The following is a 13,220-nucleotide window of genomic DNA, read 5'->3' on the forward strand; positions in this document are numbered from 1 at the left end:
CTAAGCCTCTTTTTGGAGACAATGTGGTCGACACCGAAGGGATCTGACAACCCTCTGACATAGTGACAACACAGCCACATCAGACACTTCTGTGTCTTCACACATGGATGTTCCACTGGAATGAAATGTGATGTCACTGGCACTACAGCAGCTAACCTTAGACTCTGTGGCGCTGTGTAGTGCGTCTGACTCCAGATCAGAAGGTTGTGTGTTCAAATCATGTCAGGGTCATTAGCTTTCTTGATTACTTTGTCAATGTTGTGCAGAAAAACAGTAGAGAAAAAAAGAGCCTGGATAGCTCAGTCCCTAGCTAGTCACTAGTTATGTTTTCTGCATGTGGAGGGTTGCTGGGAGGGCCAACCGTAGGAATGTGCTGGGGGGGCCAGGTAAGCCGTTGAGCCTTGAGGGTGAGCTGGGGGTGCTGAGGGTGCCTGTTGGGAGGAGAACCAACTCTGAGGGTATGCTGGGGGTAACTGGTGAGGGTTAGAGAACCAGCCAGGGTGTGGTCCATGGCTTGCGGATGGAAAGAGGGCCAGCTCTGGTGATGTGCTGGGGGCAGCTGATAGACTGAGGACTGTTCCTGCATACAGCTGTGGGAAGGATCTCAGCACCATCATGCTTGAGGCTGATTCTCTCTGGCGCTGGTGCTCTGGCACTGCGACGCTGTCATATCATTGCCAAACCCTCGAGGCTCTTTGGCTCCTGAAACACCAGAGGACTGTGCCCACGCTGAACCGGCCGCGATGGTAAGGTAAGGGGTTCAGGGAGCGATTCCTCAGCTACAGTGATCTGTCCAGGAAGATGTGTGCCCTGAAGGAGCGAATCCCGCTCAGTTCTTTTTTGCCGATCATGCAGCCTGAAGAGAAAGAAAAACAAAAAAACACAAGCACACACACAATAATACGATTTATTTCAACATGTTTTTTAGAACTGTGTTCAAGTATTGCTGGGTTTCAGATGACATCATAACATTCTATAGGACAATATGATTTAATGCAGATGGGAGGCAGCTAAAGTGAATATAGTTAGATTGCAGATTTTTGTTGTAATACAGTCAGTTCTTGGGTCTAGTCACTAAAAATGATCAGCTCAACATTTATGAGTGTACTTTTTCTATATTTAATGGCAATGTACAATATATATATATATGAAAACCTGTCTCCTGCCCCCAATCTGGGAGTATGACATCATCACATTCTAAAATCTGATAACCACCAATTGGAGGTTTTCAGATTCTAGAATGTGATGATGTCATACTCTAAGATGAGGGCAAATGACAGATTTCCCTATTGATCACACTGTACTTTACCATGAAATATCCAAAAGTTAAATTCATAAATGGTGAACCTGGTATTTTCAATTACTGACTAAACCTTCAATCTCACTGTATTGCAACATAATTTTGGATTGTAACAATTGAAATTTTAGCTGCCCTCCATCTGTATTAGTTAATATTGTCCTATAGAATGCTGTGATGTCAACTGAAAAATCTTAAAGATATTAAGGATGAACTTACCAGGAGGACACCATGATGTTGTTGATGTTCACTAACACCAGGCTCCAGGTCAGTCTTGTCCATAATGTCTCTGCTGTCCTCAACCAGCTGCTTGATATGACTGTAAGCCATGACAATCGACTGTGGAATGGGAAAAGTCTTGCCCTTATTGTCCTTTGGCCTATTTCTGGCCTCCCTGAACTCCTTGTACAGTTTCAGAGCCACACACTCTGAAACTCGGTTATGATCTGGTCTGTGCGCAGCCTGGCCATGAACCATGTACAATCTGCAAAAAGATGACCATGTCACATAGTTCACACAATATATGCCTGTTGACATATTCACTCAAACACACTAATACAGACGCTGAACAATTACAACTGTATGAGATGTAGATAGATACCTTTCAGCAGCTTGCTGGCCTGGAGCAGAGCCACTGCGCTTCCTTGATGCTCTCCAAGGTCCTGACAAAGTTGTTTTTTTACTTTTGAGGGTGTATCGGGTGGGGGTCTGGTCGAAGATGTTCAAGCAGCTGTACAGCCTCAAAATCTCTGCCACCTCAGTATTCGAGAGAGAGGTTATTGATAGGTTCAGCCCAACCAGGTACCCTGCCAAAGCATCAACTGCCTCCCATCCAGGAATGCCTCTGGAATCAGAACTTGTGACCTGCCACAACAAAATAAACAATAAAACCATAAATATAAATAAAAAATATATAAATAAAATGACATTCCCAATGGTAATTAGATGAGTGTAGATCAGATTAAATTAGATTACAAAATAAGATATTTATCCACTGTACCAGAGCTGGGGTGACAGGCCCAGTGTCCTCAAAAGGGGTTTGGATGGTCCTCGCAGTGGCGTCACTCTCCTCAACTGGGGATTCAATGGGCCCAGCAGACGCGTCACTCTCCTCAACTTGGCCTTGTAAGAGCTCCATCACTGAGTCATCGCTGTCCACAAATGGGTATTTAAAATTATTTTTTCCATATTTTCTGTTGAATGATCAAACTTTTGATCGCATTACTTGAAACATAATGTCCGTGATGTGTGGCACAGTCACATCCGCACATTCGTCTTCCGGGTTTTCATCCAAGACCTCTGGAAGGATTTCAGCCTGCTGACTCAGGAGATCTCTGTTGGACTGTGCCAGAAGGTACTCCACAGCAATGCGCTCTCCTGCAATAATTAGGGGAGAAAAAAAGATTTTTTTTTTTAATTTCCAGGTCACAGCTTATATTTAGTTATCACCAACAGCAGTCTTCTTTCTTACCAGTAGGTTTCCCGGGGGGGATAAACTCAGGAATGAGCGGTCTTCCCAACACTCTGTTGCTCAGCACATTCACACTTGACAGCAACCGTATGTCATATATTTTTGTCCCGGATGTTTCAGTCATGGCAAGTGCTTGTGCTGAGCGGTTGATGTTCCACCTCGATTCACACTCAAGCATATACATTTGAGTATGCAGTGCACCACCCTGATAAGACAAAAAACAGGATCACTGATTTCTGCACATGGCAACATTATAACAATATGACACATAGCATCCAATACAAAATGTTCTATATGTAGGATTAAAACTTGCCTGGAATGAATGCACACTGGTGCTTGTGGAAACTCTCAAGAGAGGAAGACCCTCTACCGCATCTTAGGACATCCAGTGTCTTGTCCCCTTTCTCCAGCCCTGAGCCAGTGTTGGTGTACAGCTGCACCCCTGGTGGATCCTGGATGCAAGCAAGGTGTTTCTGCTGCACCTCCCACACTCGAGACATGCTCTCATGGTTAATGAGGTGCAGTCCAGTGCCATCCACCAGCTGCCACATGGAGTCAAGGAGACATTTGATGGGGGCACGGGTCTCCTCTACCCCCCGGGTTCTCCTGCGGCAGTGCCTCGCTAACTCCCTCGTGTTGATGGTTGCCAACACCTGAGCATCGGTTGTTTCACGCCCATGGTGCTTCTTTTTCAGTTCTGCCCGCTTGGCCTCCTTTAAGGGACAGACGTCCTGCTTGTCCCACTCAAAGATGCTGCTGGACAGTTTGGAGCAGAATGTGCCATACAGTGGATGGTGTTCTGTGGTGAGACCGTTTGTGAACCGCCTCATGAAATGGAACACATCCAACCGCACAGTACACGTCCAAGGCCGAAACCACTGCAGAACGGGACTCACTCCTACATAAATAAACAATAAAAAAACATACCTTATGGATCTTACAGATCTATAACCATCAATTATAAAAAGTGTCTGTTTACATGTATTTATATACCAATAGGCATGAATACTAACATGTACATGAATCTGTGTGTGTGTATGAACACTGATGTGTATTGTGTATGTGTGTATACCAAAAGAACTAAGTATGTATTCTTTCCTGCACTCTTAAAAGATTTTTTTTTTTTTTCTTTTTTTCTGTAAATAGTTCTGCCATCTTGTATCCTATTCTATATGTTAATAGGGTTAGGGTTAGACAAAAGAAGTGTTAAAACTTCAGCCTAAACCCCTACAGTCTGTAGAATAACTTTGGTGCTTTGCATAATTTCTGTGTTAAATCATTGTAATATGATGATCAAAGAAAAATAAAGTAAATAACTAACTAACTAACTGCCTTAATCTGCTGGCAAAAACATCACAACACAAAGCACAGGTAACCCACCTCTGTCGCTGCAACAGTCTCTGTCCACGTAGATGGCGTCTGGCTGTGGCTCACCAGCATCTCTGTACCGTTTCACGATGCCTTGGCACAGGTCATCCAGGCCAGCTCCCTCACCGGTTGTAAGGACAGAGTTGAGAACTTGACCATGCTCATTCCCAATATTGGTCATCCATGTTGCTGTGTCCTCAATCCCTCCAGCCAGTTTTTTGGTGACCTATATTATAACAAAGTACATACCTCATAAACACATGTATTCTTAGCCAACTCAAAAAGAAAAAAAAGGGCTTATAAAGTTGTACATTTACCTTTTTAGTGGAGTCAAGCTTGATAATTCGGCCAAATGTTGAGGTGATGACACCTTTGAGCTTGTCCAGGTGACCAACAACATCATTGGCATGAACTGTCTCAAACCACTGGGCCAGGGGCAGGCGACGGAAGGGCGGTGGTGGCACATAAACAGTCTGGGTCTGGCTGAGGCAGGATTTCTTGTGCATTTTACATTCTGTGAAATAGTCACAAGACCTCCGAGCCCACTCCTCACTGTGCGCTCCCTGAAAAGCCTGCTGCAGGTAACTGGAGCTATTCCCTGCTGTTCTCGGACGCAGAAGTGTCACACATTTCCTGTCCAGTGCCAGATGTGTTGTCAACACAGCATGGAATTTGTTGCACTTTGACGGTTTAAAATGTCACAACTCCAAGGACAGACAGGTTGCTTGCACTTGCTGCACCTTGGGTAATCACCTCCAATCAAATAATATTTGGATGCCACATCTTTGACCTCTCTGACTTTAGGGTATATCCCAGAGTGGTGCATCTTTCGGTTGCACTGGGTGCATTTCAGCGGAATTCCCCACATGCGCATCGGAGCCCAAAGAAACATCCTCTGTTGAAAATAGTCATGAGGACCTGAAGGTGATGCAGATCTCACTGGGCTTGAGGGGTGGTGCCAGTTTTCCCGGATGTCCTGTCTCAGCTGCCCATTCACTTCATACAGGACGTGGGCAATCCTCTCCTGGTCACCTGGCCGGATGACCCTGAGGAACGGCTTGGGTAAAAACCTAGCCCGGCTTAACTCTGGACAGGACAAATGCACCAGGAGCCCTGGTGTTGCTGCTGGAGGAGCAGAGGCAGAGGCAGGAAGAAGTAGTCGGTGGCGACTCTGACTTGCTGGTGCCATCTCAGGAACTGTCGGAGTTGGAGGGGCAGGAGCATTTTGGTGGCAAATGACAGGTGTCTTGTCCTTGGTGGGGAGGGAGGCTGGAGCAGGAGCATCTTGGGGGCGGATGCTTGGTGTTTCTGTTATTTCCTGGGCCTGGGCAGTAGAGGGGTTGGAGGAGGCTGAAGGGGCCGGAGGTGACAATTTTGGAACGTCACCTGTGAGTGATTTCACAGCATGACATCTTTCAAGGTGGTGTGTTAATCCCATTGTTCCCTGGGCCTTCACACCACAATGTTCACACTGCTCCTGGGTGTGGTAGTCCAATAGGTGCTGTGAGAACTGGTCCACTGGAACTTTCTCAGCACAAACACCGCACGTCATGGCAGCAGGAACTGAACCTTCCTCACTTCCAGATGCTGCACTGGCCCTTGGTGTGCTGCTGTTCTCCTGTGCAGCCTGTGGATCTGGTAGTGCCTGTGCCTGCTTTCCTGAGTAGAAAAAAAAAAAAAAAAAAAAAAAGAATTTGCATCAAAACAAGTCAATGAATCACAGAATCATGCAGAACCAACAGACAATGATCCATGAGAAACTGACTAAACATTAAAGACAGGATAATGTGCTGTGTGTGAGAGCAGTGCTGAATGTAGGGTGTGTGTGTGTGTGTGTGTGTGTGTGTGTGTGTGTATGTGTGTGTTGGGGGGGAGGGGTAATTTACCTCATGGTAACCACATTGGCAGGGGATTGTTTTGCCAAAAATGTCGACCTTTCTGACAGTTTGGCCGAACACCAAAGGAGTCAGAGGACAACTCTGGATCCTCTGAAGCACTGCCCTCCAACGTCTGCTCCCAGGTCTCTGGCCACTTGAAAATTTGTATTTTCCCTGGGCGTAGAGGGACATAACACCAGGCCCAGTGTGCATTTGGCTTTTGGCTCTTTGGCATGTCTGTGAAAGAGGATGAGAGAAGACAATATTTAGACATCTAAGCTTTTCATTGAATAATGCCTGAACTTATTAAAATAAATAGCCCTCCTTCTGGTGTTGTATTCTCTGCTGGTAAATGATGTGACCTCAGGTTGAACTCTTAAACTAGTGTCTGTTATCTACTGGAGACCTACACGCCGAATGTATACAAATAAAAGTTTGATTTTTTTCAGACTTTGACTCACAAAACACTCTAATCATCACTGTTGGGCAAGTTACTTTAAAACTGTAATGTGTTATTTATTACTTATTACTGTCATTCAAAGTAATTAGTTACATTACAATATTACTGCATTTAAAATGTAAGGCATTACATTACTATTACAGCACTTTAAGTTACTCTCAACAAAAGAACCAGGTCTAAACCAGAACTGAACCAGGACTAAACCAGGTCTAAACCAGAACTGAACCAGGACTAAACCAGGTCTAAACCAGAACTGAACCAGGACTAAACCAGGGCTAAATCAGGACTGAACCAGGTCTAAACGAGACCTGAACCAGGACTAAACCAGAACTGAACCAGGACTAAACCAGAACTGAACCAGGACTAAACCATTGCTAAATCAGGACTGAACCAGGTCTAAACGAGACCTGAACCAGGACTAAACCAGAACTGAACCAGGACTAAACTAGGGCTAAATCAGGACTGAACCAGGTCTAAACGAGACCTGAACCAGGACTAAACCAGAACTGAACCAGGATTAAACCAGGGCTGAATAAGGACTGAACCAGGTCTAAACGAGACCTGAACCAGGACTAAACCAGAACTAACCAGGACTAAACTAAACTGAAAGGTCTAAACGAGACCTGAACCAGGACTAAACCAGGTCTAAACCAGAACTGAACCAGGACTAAATGAGGGCTAAATCAGGACTGAACCAGGTCTAAACCAGAACTGAACCAGAACTGAACCAGGACTAAACCAGAACTGTACCAGGACTAAACCAGAACTGAACCAGGACTAAATCAAGACTAAACCAGGACTAGTCTTGGACAAGAGAGTCCGTGGAACAGAGTGACCGCAAAGCGTGATTGGTGAACGCGGGCGCCTCTCCGGGCCCATCCTGACATTTGGAACTGCAACAATGGCGTTTCACCGCGGCTGATTACTGCGTTACATTACTGCGATACAGCAAAAAGCTACACATTACAGTAACTTTTATAACACATTACTCCCAACAATTTCAAAACGTCAAAATACCAGTAACTTTTGTCACGTTGCTACTCGCTCGTTATTACAAAATCACAAGTCACAAACGAATACAATTTAAATACACTAATCTAAAACATTTTGGGTAATTGTACTTGTAATGATACGATGCGATCGTCGCTGATGAATAAAGTGCGTGAGCTCAGAATGAAGTTTTTAAATGTTTTTCTGTACAGTGTCTAACCAACCTGCTAAGTGGAGACGGACGCTGATTGGCTCCTTCACCGTGAGAGGCTCACTGCTCCCATTGGCTCTTTTGCCCCTCGGAGACGCAGGCGCGCCAAAGCATCTGATTGGCTCTTTTGCCCCCATTGTTAGGACGGGTTAGGACTTTGTAAGGAACTGTTAGGAGTTTGTTACGAACTGTTCGGACTTTGTTAGGGGCTTTGTTAGAACTGGTAGGATTTTGGTAGGACTTTGTTAGGACTGTTAGGATTTTGGTAGGACTTTGTGAGGAACTGTTAGAAGTTTGTTAGGAATAAAAAATACAGTCCATTCGGTGGAGGGTACGGCCAAATATGCATAATAGAAAGCTTTTCGTTGTTGGCAGGATTCGAACCTGCGCGGGGAAACCCCAATGGATTTCTAGTCCATCGCCTTAACCACTCGGCCACAACAACTCAGGAAATGATCACAGTCAAAAAAAAAAAAACAAAAAAAAAAAACAAACAACAAAACCCCTTAGAAACAATATGTCAACGTGGCTTGCGCCACATTCCCCAATTTAAGATGGATATCCCGTTGCTGGCAGGATTCGAACCTGCACGGGCGGACCCCAAAGGATTTCAATACTTATTTTCCTCACTGTGTAAGAAGGGAACAAGAGCAGTTGGAAAAAAAATCACTGGATGTAGGTCATAACAAACCATAGAACTAGGAATGAAGTCTTCCAGCATGACAAGAAACGTCTCACTTGTTTCTTAAATGATTACAAACATGAAACATTCATAAAGCCAAACTTTTATGATACAAGAACAGACCACAGCTACTTTTCAAAGTAACCCAAATTGTATTTATAAGTTGAATGGTTGCAAAGCAAGTGGCCATAAACCAGACCTAAATAATGAGTGGATAAAAGCAAACTTCAGGCATGTTAGCATGGTTAGCTCAGATGGTAGAACGCCCGACTTTAAGCAACAAAATTGGGTATCAGTGATTGCTTTGAGACTTTATTCAAAGAACCATGCCTTACACAATGATTTTAGAAATCCATGCCGAAATAGCTCAGTTGGGAGAGCGTTAGACTGAAGATCTAAAGGACCCTGGTTCAATCCCGGGTTTTGGCAGACATGGTGTTTGCTGTCCTTGGGCTGCATCTTGCCGGTAAGATTTACACAACTGCGGTGCCCTTTTAATCTGAAGGTCCATGGTACAAGTCCCTGTTCAGGCGATTCTAGATTTACACAAACAAGACTATGAAAGAAAGAGAGCCTGGGTAGCTCAGTCGGTAGAACATCAGACTTTTAACCTGGGAGTCCAGGGTTGAAGTCCCTGTTCAACTTACTCTATATTTACAGTGAGTAAAATAAGTATTTGAACACCCTGCTATTTTGCAAGTTCTTCCACTTAGAAATCATGAAGGGGTCTGAAATTTTCATCGTAAGTGCATGTCCACTGTGAGAAACATAATCTAAAAAGAACAATCTAGAAATCACATTGTATGCTTTTTTTTAACTATTTATTTGTATGATGCAGCTGCAAATAAGTATTTAAACACCTGTCTATCAGCTAGAATTCTGACCCTCAAAGACCTATTAGTCTGCCTTTAAAAAGTCCATCTCCACTCCATTTGTTATCCTAAACCAGATGCTCCTGCTTGAGGTCGATAGCTGCAAAAAAGACACCTGTCCACCCCATACAATCAGTAAGACTCCAACTACTAACATGGCCAAGACCAAAGAGCTGTCCAAAGACACCAGAGACAAAATTGTACACCTCCACAAGGCTGGAAAGGGCTACGGGGAAATTGCCAAGCAGCTTGGTGAAAAAAGGTCCACTGTTGGAGCAATCATTAGAAAATGGAAGAAGCTAAACATGACTGCCAGTCTCCCTCGGACTGGGGCTCCATGCAAGATCTCACCTCGTGGGGTCTCAGTGATCCTAAGGAAGGTGAGGAATCAACCCAGAACTACACGGGAGGAGCTGGTCAATGACCTGAAAAGAGCTGGGACCACCGTTTCCAAGGTTACTGTTGGTAATACACTAAGACGTCATGGTTTGAAAACATGCATGGCACGGAAGGTTCCCCTGCTTAAACCAGCACACGTCAAGGCCCGTCTTAAGTTTGCCAGTGACCATTTGGATGATCCAGAGGAGTCATGTGGTCAGATGAGACCAAAATAGAACTTTTTGGTCATAATTCCACTAACCGTGTTTGGAGGAAGAAGAATGACGAGTACCATCCCAAGAACACCATCCCTACTGTGAAGCACGGCGGTAGTAGCATCATGTTTTGGGGGTGTTTTGGGACAGGGCGACTGCACTGTATTAAGGAGAGGATGACCGGGGCCATGATTTTGGGGAACAACCTCCTTCCCCCAGTTAGAGCATTGAAGATGGGTTGAGGCTGGGTCTTCCAGCATGACAGTGACCCGAAGCACACAGCCAGGATAACCAAGGAGTACACAACTGCGTCTACCTTTTAATCTGAAGGTCTGTGGTTCAAGTCCCTGTTCAAGCGATTCTATATTACCAAGAACAAGACTTCAAAAGCAAAAGAGCCTGGGTAGCTCAGTCGGTAGAGCATCAGACTTTTAATCTGAGGGTCCAGGGTTCAAGTCCCTGTTCAGGTGATTCTATATTTATAACAAGAATAGTTGGAAATATTCACTGGATGTAGGTAATAACAAACCATGGAGCTAGGAATGAAGTCTTCTAGCATGACAACATACTTCTCAATTGCTTCGTAAATCATTACGAACATTGATAAAGCCAGACTTTTCTGATACATGAACAGACTACTGCTACTTTTCGAAGAAACCCAGGTCACCATGATTCACAACCAAAGATTGCGATGGCCGGGAATCGAACCCGGGTCAACTGCTTGGAAGGCAGCTATGCTAACCACTATACCACCATCGCAAGATGAGCAGCATATCACACAGTGACATCACCTTCCATTCACGCGGACATCACAGTCTCCTCAAAGGGCCTCAAAGGCTGCTATGCTATCCACTATACCACCATCACAAGGTGGAGGTGACATCACACAGTGACATCACAGTGTCCTCTCATAGTGGTGTTGAAAGTCAGTGAAATGATATGGTGACTCCCTACAGACAAAATCATATCAAAATCACAGATAGCTAGCAGTAGTAAGACAGAATGACTGAGTGCATATAAGGCACTACTGTTGATCCCAAAAGCTAGTAATTCCCATTCCAGGAGCTGAACCCAGGCCGCCTGGTTGAGAACCAGGAATCCTAACCGCTAGACCATATGGGAAATTCAGGCTTTGAACTATTGGTCACTTTCCTAATGAAGTACAGAGATGATGCGCACTATGTTGAGGGGAACTGTGGCGGTCATCTCTGTTTCGACTGTCCCAAGCAAATAATTAGAGAACGATGTTCTGGATTAAGGCTCCAGTCTCTTCGGGGGCATGGGTTCAAATCCCACCACTGCCAGTTTGCTCTCTGATGCCAAACTGAACCAAGGTAGACTTTGCAGCATTCTGCCCTGATGTAGGCTTTTCAGCAGCCACCCTGGATAAGCTCCTTCGAGATACTGTCTCAAACATTGGAATTCCCTCTCCCTGTCGACCTGTGTTAGAAGACACTGTCTTTATGCATAATAGAAAGCATAATAGAAGCCCCCTCGTTGTTGGCAGGATTCAAACCTGTCCATCGCCTTAACCACTCGGCCACAACAACTCGCAAACACGTAACTGTCAAAAATAAAAATAAAAAAAACGACAAAAAAAATCCCAGAAACAATACCTTACTGTCAACGTGGCTTGCGCCACATAATCGAGCTGGAGATGCCGTTGCTGGCAGGATTCGAACCTGCGCGGGCAGACCCCAACGGATTTCAAATCCGTCGCCTTAACCTCTCGGCCACAACAACAATACTGTCAACGCCGAAGGGATCTGACAACCCTCTGGCATAGTGATAACACAGCTACATCAGAGACTTCTTTGTCTTCACACATGGATGTTCCACTGGAATGAAATGTGATGTCACTGGCACTACAGCAGCTAACCTTAGGCTCTGTGGCGCAACGGTAGCGCGTCTGACTCCAGATCAGAAGGTTGTGTGTTCAAATCACGTCAGGGTCATTAGCTTTCTTGATTACTTTGTCAATGTTGTGCAGCAGAACAGTAGAGGTTGTGCTAGCCTCTGACAGGCAGATGTCCTATTAGATTATGTAAAGAGTTGTATATGTGCACTAGCTATGTTTTCAGAAAACCATGCCGAAATAGCTCAGTTGGGAGAGCGTTAGACTGAAGATCTAAAGGTCCCTGGTTCAATCCCGGGTTTCGGCAAATGTGTTATTTTCTGTGCTTCAGCTTCATGTTGCCATTCAGGATTTACACAACTGCACCGACCTTTTAAACTGAAGGTCTGTGTTTCAAGTCCCTGTTCAGGCAGTTCTATATTTATAACAAGGGAACAAGAACAGTTGGAAATAACTACTGCATATAGGCAATAAACCGTGGAACTTGGAATGAAGTCTTCTAGCATGGCAAGAAACTTCTCAATTGCATCTGAAATGATTACAAACATGAAACATTCATAAAGCGAAGCTTTTATGATACAAGAAGAGACCACAGCTATTTTTCAAAGAAACCCAAATTGTATTTATAAGATGAATGGTTGCAAAGCCATAAACCAGACCTAAATAATGAGTGGATACAAGCAAACTTCAGGCATGTGAGCCTGGTTAGCTCAGACGGTGGAACACCAGACTTTAATCAACAAAATTGGGTATCAGTGATTGCTTTGAGACTTCCAGTGCTTGGGCTGGATGTTGCCATTCAGCATTTACACAACTGTGTCTACCTTTTAATCTGAAGGTTCCTGGTTCAAGTCCCTGTTCAGGCAATTCTAGATTACCAAGAACAAGACTACTGACGATAAACAGCCTGGATAGCTCAGTTGGTAGAGCATCAGACTCTTAATCTGATGGTCCAGGGTTCAAGTCCCTGTTCAGGTGATTCTATATTTATAGCAAGGGAACAAGAGCAGTTGAAAAAAAAAAAATCACTGGAGTTAGGTCATAACAAACCATGGAACGAGGAATGAAGTCTTCTAGCGTGACAAAAAACTTCTCAAGTGTCTCTTAAATGATTACAAACATGAAACATTCATACAAGCCAAACCTTTATGATACAAGAACAGACCACAGCTACTTTTCAAAGAAACCTAAATTGTATTTATAAGATGAATGGTTGCAAAGCAAGTGGCCTTAAACCAGACCTAAATAATGAGTGGATAAAAGCAAACGTCAGGCATGTTAGCATGTTAGTTCAGACAGTAGAACACCAGACTTTAAGCAACCAGACTGAGTATCAGTGGTTGCTTTGAGATTCAAAGAACCATGTCATACACAATGATTTCAGAAAACCATGCCGAAATACATACTTTGTAAATGTTGTGCAGCAAAACAATAGAGACTGTGCTAGCCTCTAACAGTCAGCTGTCCTATTAGATTACATTAAGAGCTGTATATGTTCATGTTCACTAGCTATGAAGAGTTACGTTTTGGAAGCAATGAATTCA

At 44.2% G+C, this 13,220-nt stretch overlaps 8 non-coding genes across 8 annotated transcripts; 5 read left to right on the plus strand and 3 right to left on the minus strand.

The window, feature by feature from the left end:
* Positions 1-8,037: 8,037 nt before the first annotated feature.
* On the minus strand, positions 8,038-8,119 carry trnas-aga (transfer RNA serine (anticodon AGA)). Its single transcript has one exon. It is a non-coding gene; the product is annotated as a tRNA-Ser (tRNA).
* A 593-nt stretch (positions 8,120-8,712) lies between these two features.
* On the plus strand, positions 8,713-8,785 carry trnaf-gaa (transfer RNA phenylalanine (anticodon GAA)). The gene has a single exon. It is a non-coding gene; the product is annotated as a tRNA-Phe (tRNA).
* A 1,433-nt stretch (positions 8,786-10,218) lies between these two features.
* Positions 10,219-10,291, plus strand: trnak-uuu (transfer RNA lysine (anticodon UUU)). The gene has a single exon. It is a non-coding gene; the product is annotated as a tRNA-Lys (tRNA).
* Positions 10,292-10,508: 217 nt separating this feature from the next.
* On the minus strand, positions 10,509-10,580 carry trnag-ucc (transfer RNA glycine (anticodon UCC)). The gene has a single exon. It is a non-coding gene; the product is annotated as a tRNA-Gly (tRNA).
* Positions 10,581-11,482: 902 nt separating this feature from the next.
* Positions 11,483-11,564, minus strand: trnas-uga (transfer RNA serine (anticodon UGA)). The gene has a single exon. It is a non-coding gene; the product is annotated as a tRNA-Ser (tRNA).
* A 140-nt stretch (positions 11,565-11,704) lies between these two features.
* trnaw-cca (transfer RNA tryptophan (anticodon CCA)) lies at positions 11,705-11,776 on the plus strand. The gene has a single exon. It is a non-coding gene; the product is annotated as a tRNA-Trp (tRNA).
* A 134-nt stretch (positions 11,777-11,910) lies between these two features.
* trnaf-gaa (transfer RNA phenylalanine (anticodon GAA)) lies at positions 11,911-11,983 on the plus strand. Its single transcript has one exon. It is a non-coding gene; the product is annotated as a tRNA-Phe (tRNA).
* Positions 11,984-12,581: 598 nt separating this feature from the next.
* Positions 12,582-12,654, plus strand: trnak-cuu (transfer RNA lysine (anticodon CUU)). The gene has a single exon. It is a non-coding gene; the product is annotated as a tRNA-Lys (tRNA).
* The last annotated feature ends 566 nt before the right edge of the window (positions 12,655-13,220 follow it).

The sequence above is a fragment of the Boleophthalmus pectinirostris genome, unplaced genomic scaffold (genome assembly GCF_026225935.1).
Source record: "Boleophthalmus pectinirostris isolate CB_2022bp ecotype Guang Dong unplaced genomic scaffold, ASM2622593v1 HiC_scaffold_17, whole genome shotgun sequence".
Lineage (NCBI taxonomy): Eukaryota > Metazoa > Chordata > Actinopteri > Gobiiformes > Gobiidae > Boleophthalmus > Boleophthalmus pectinirostris.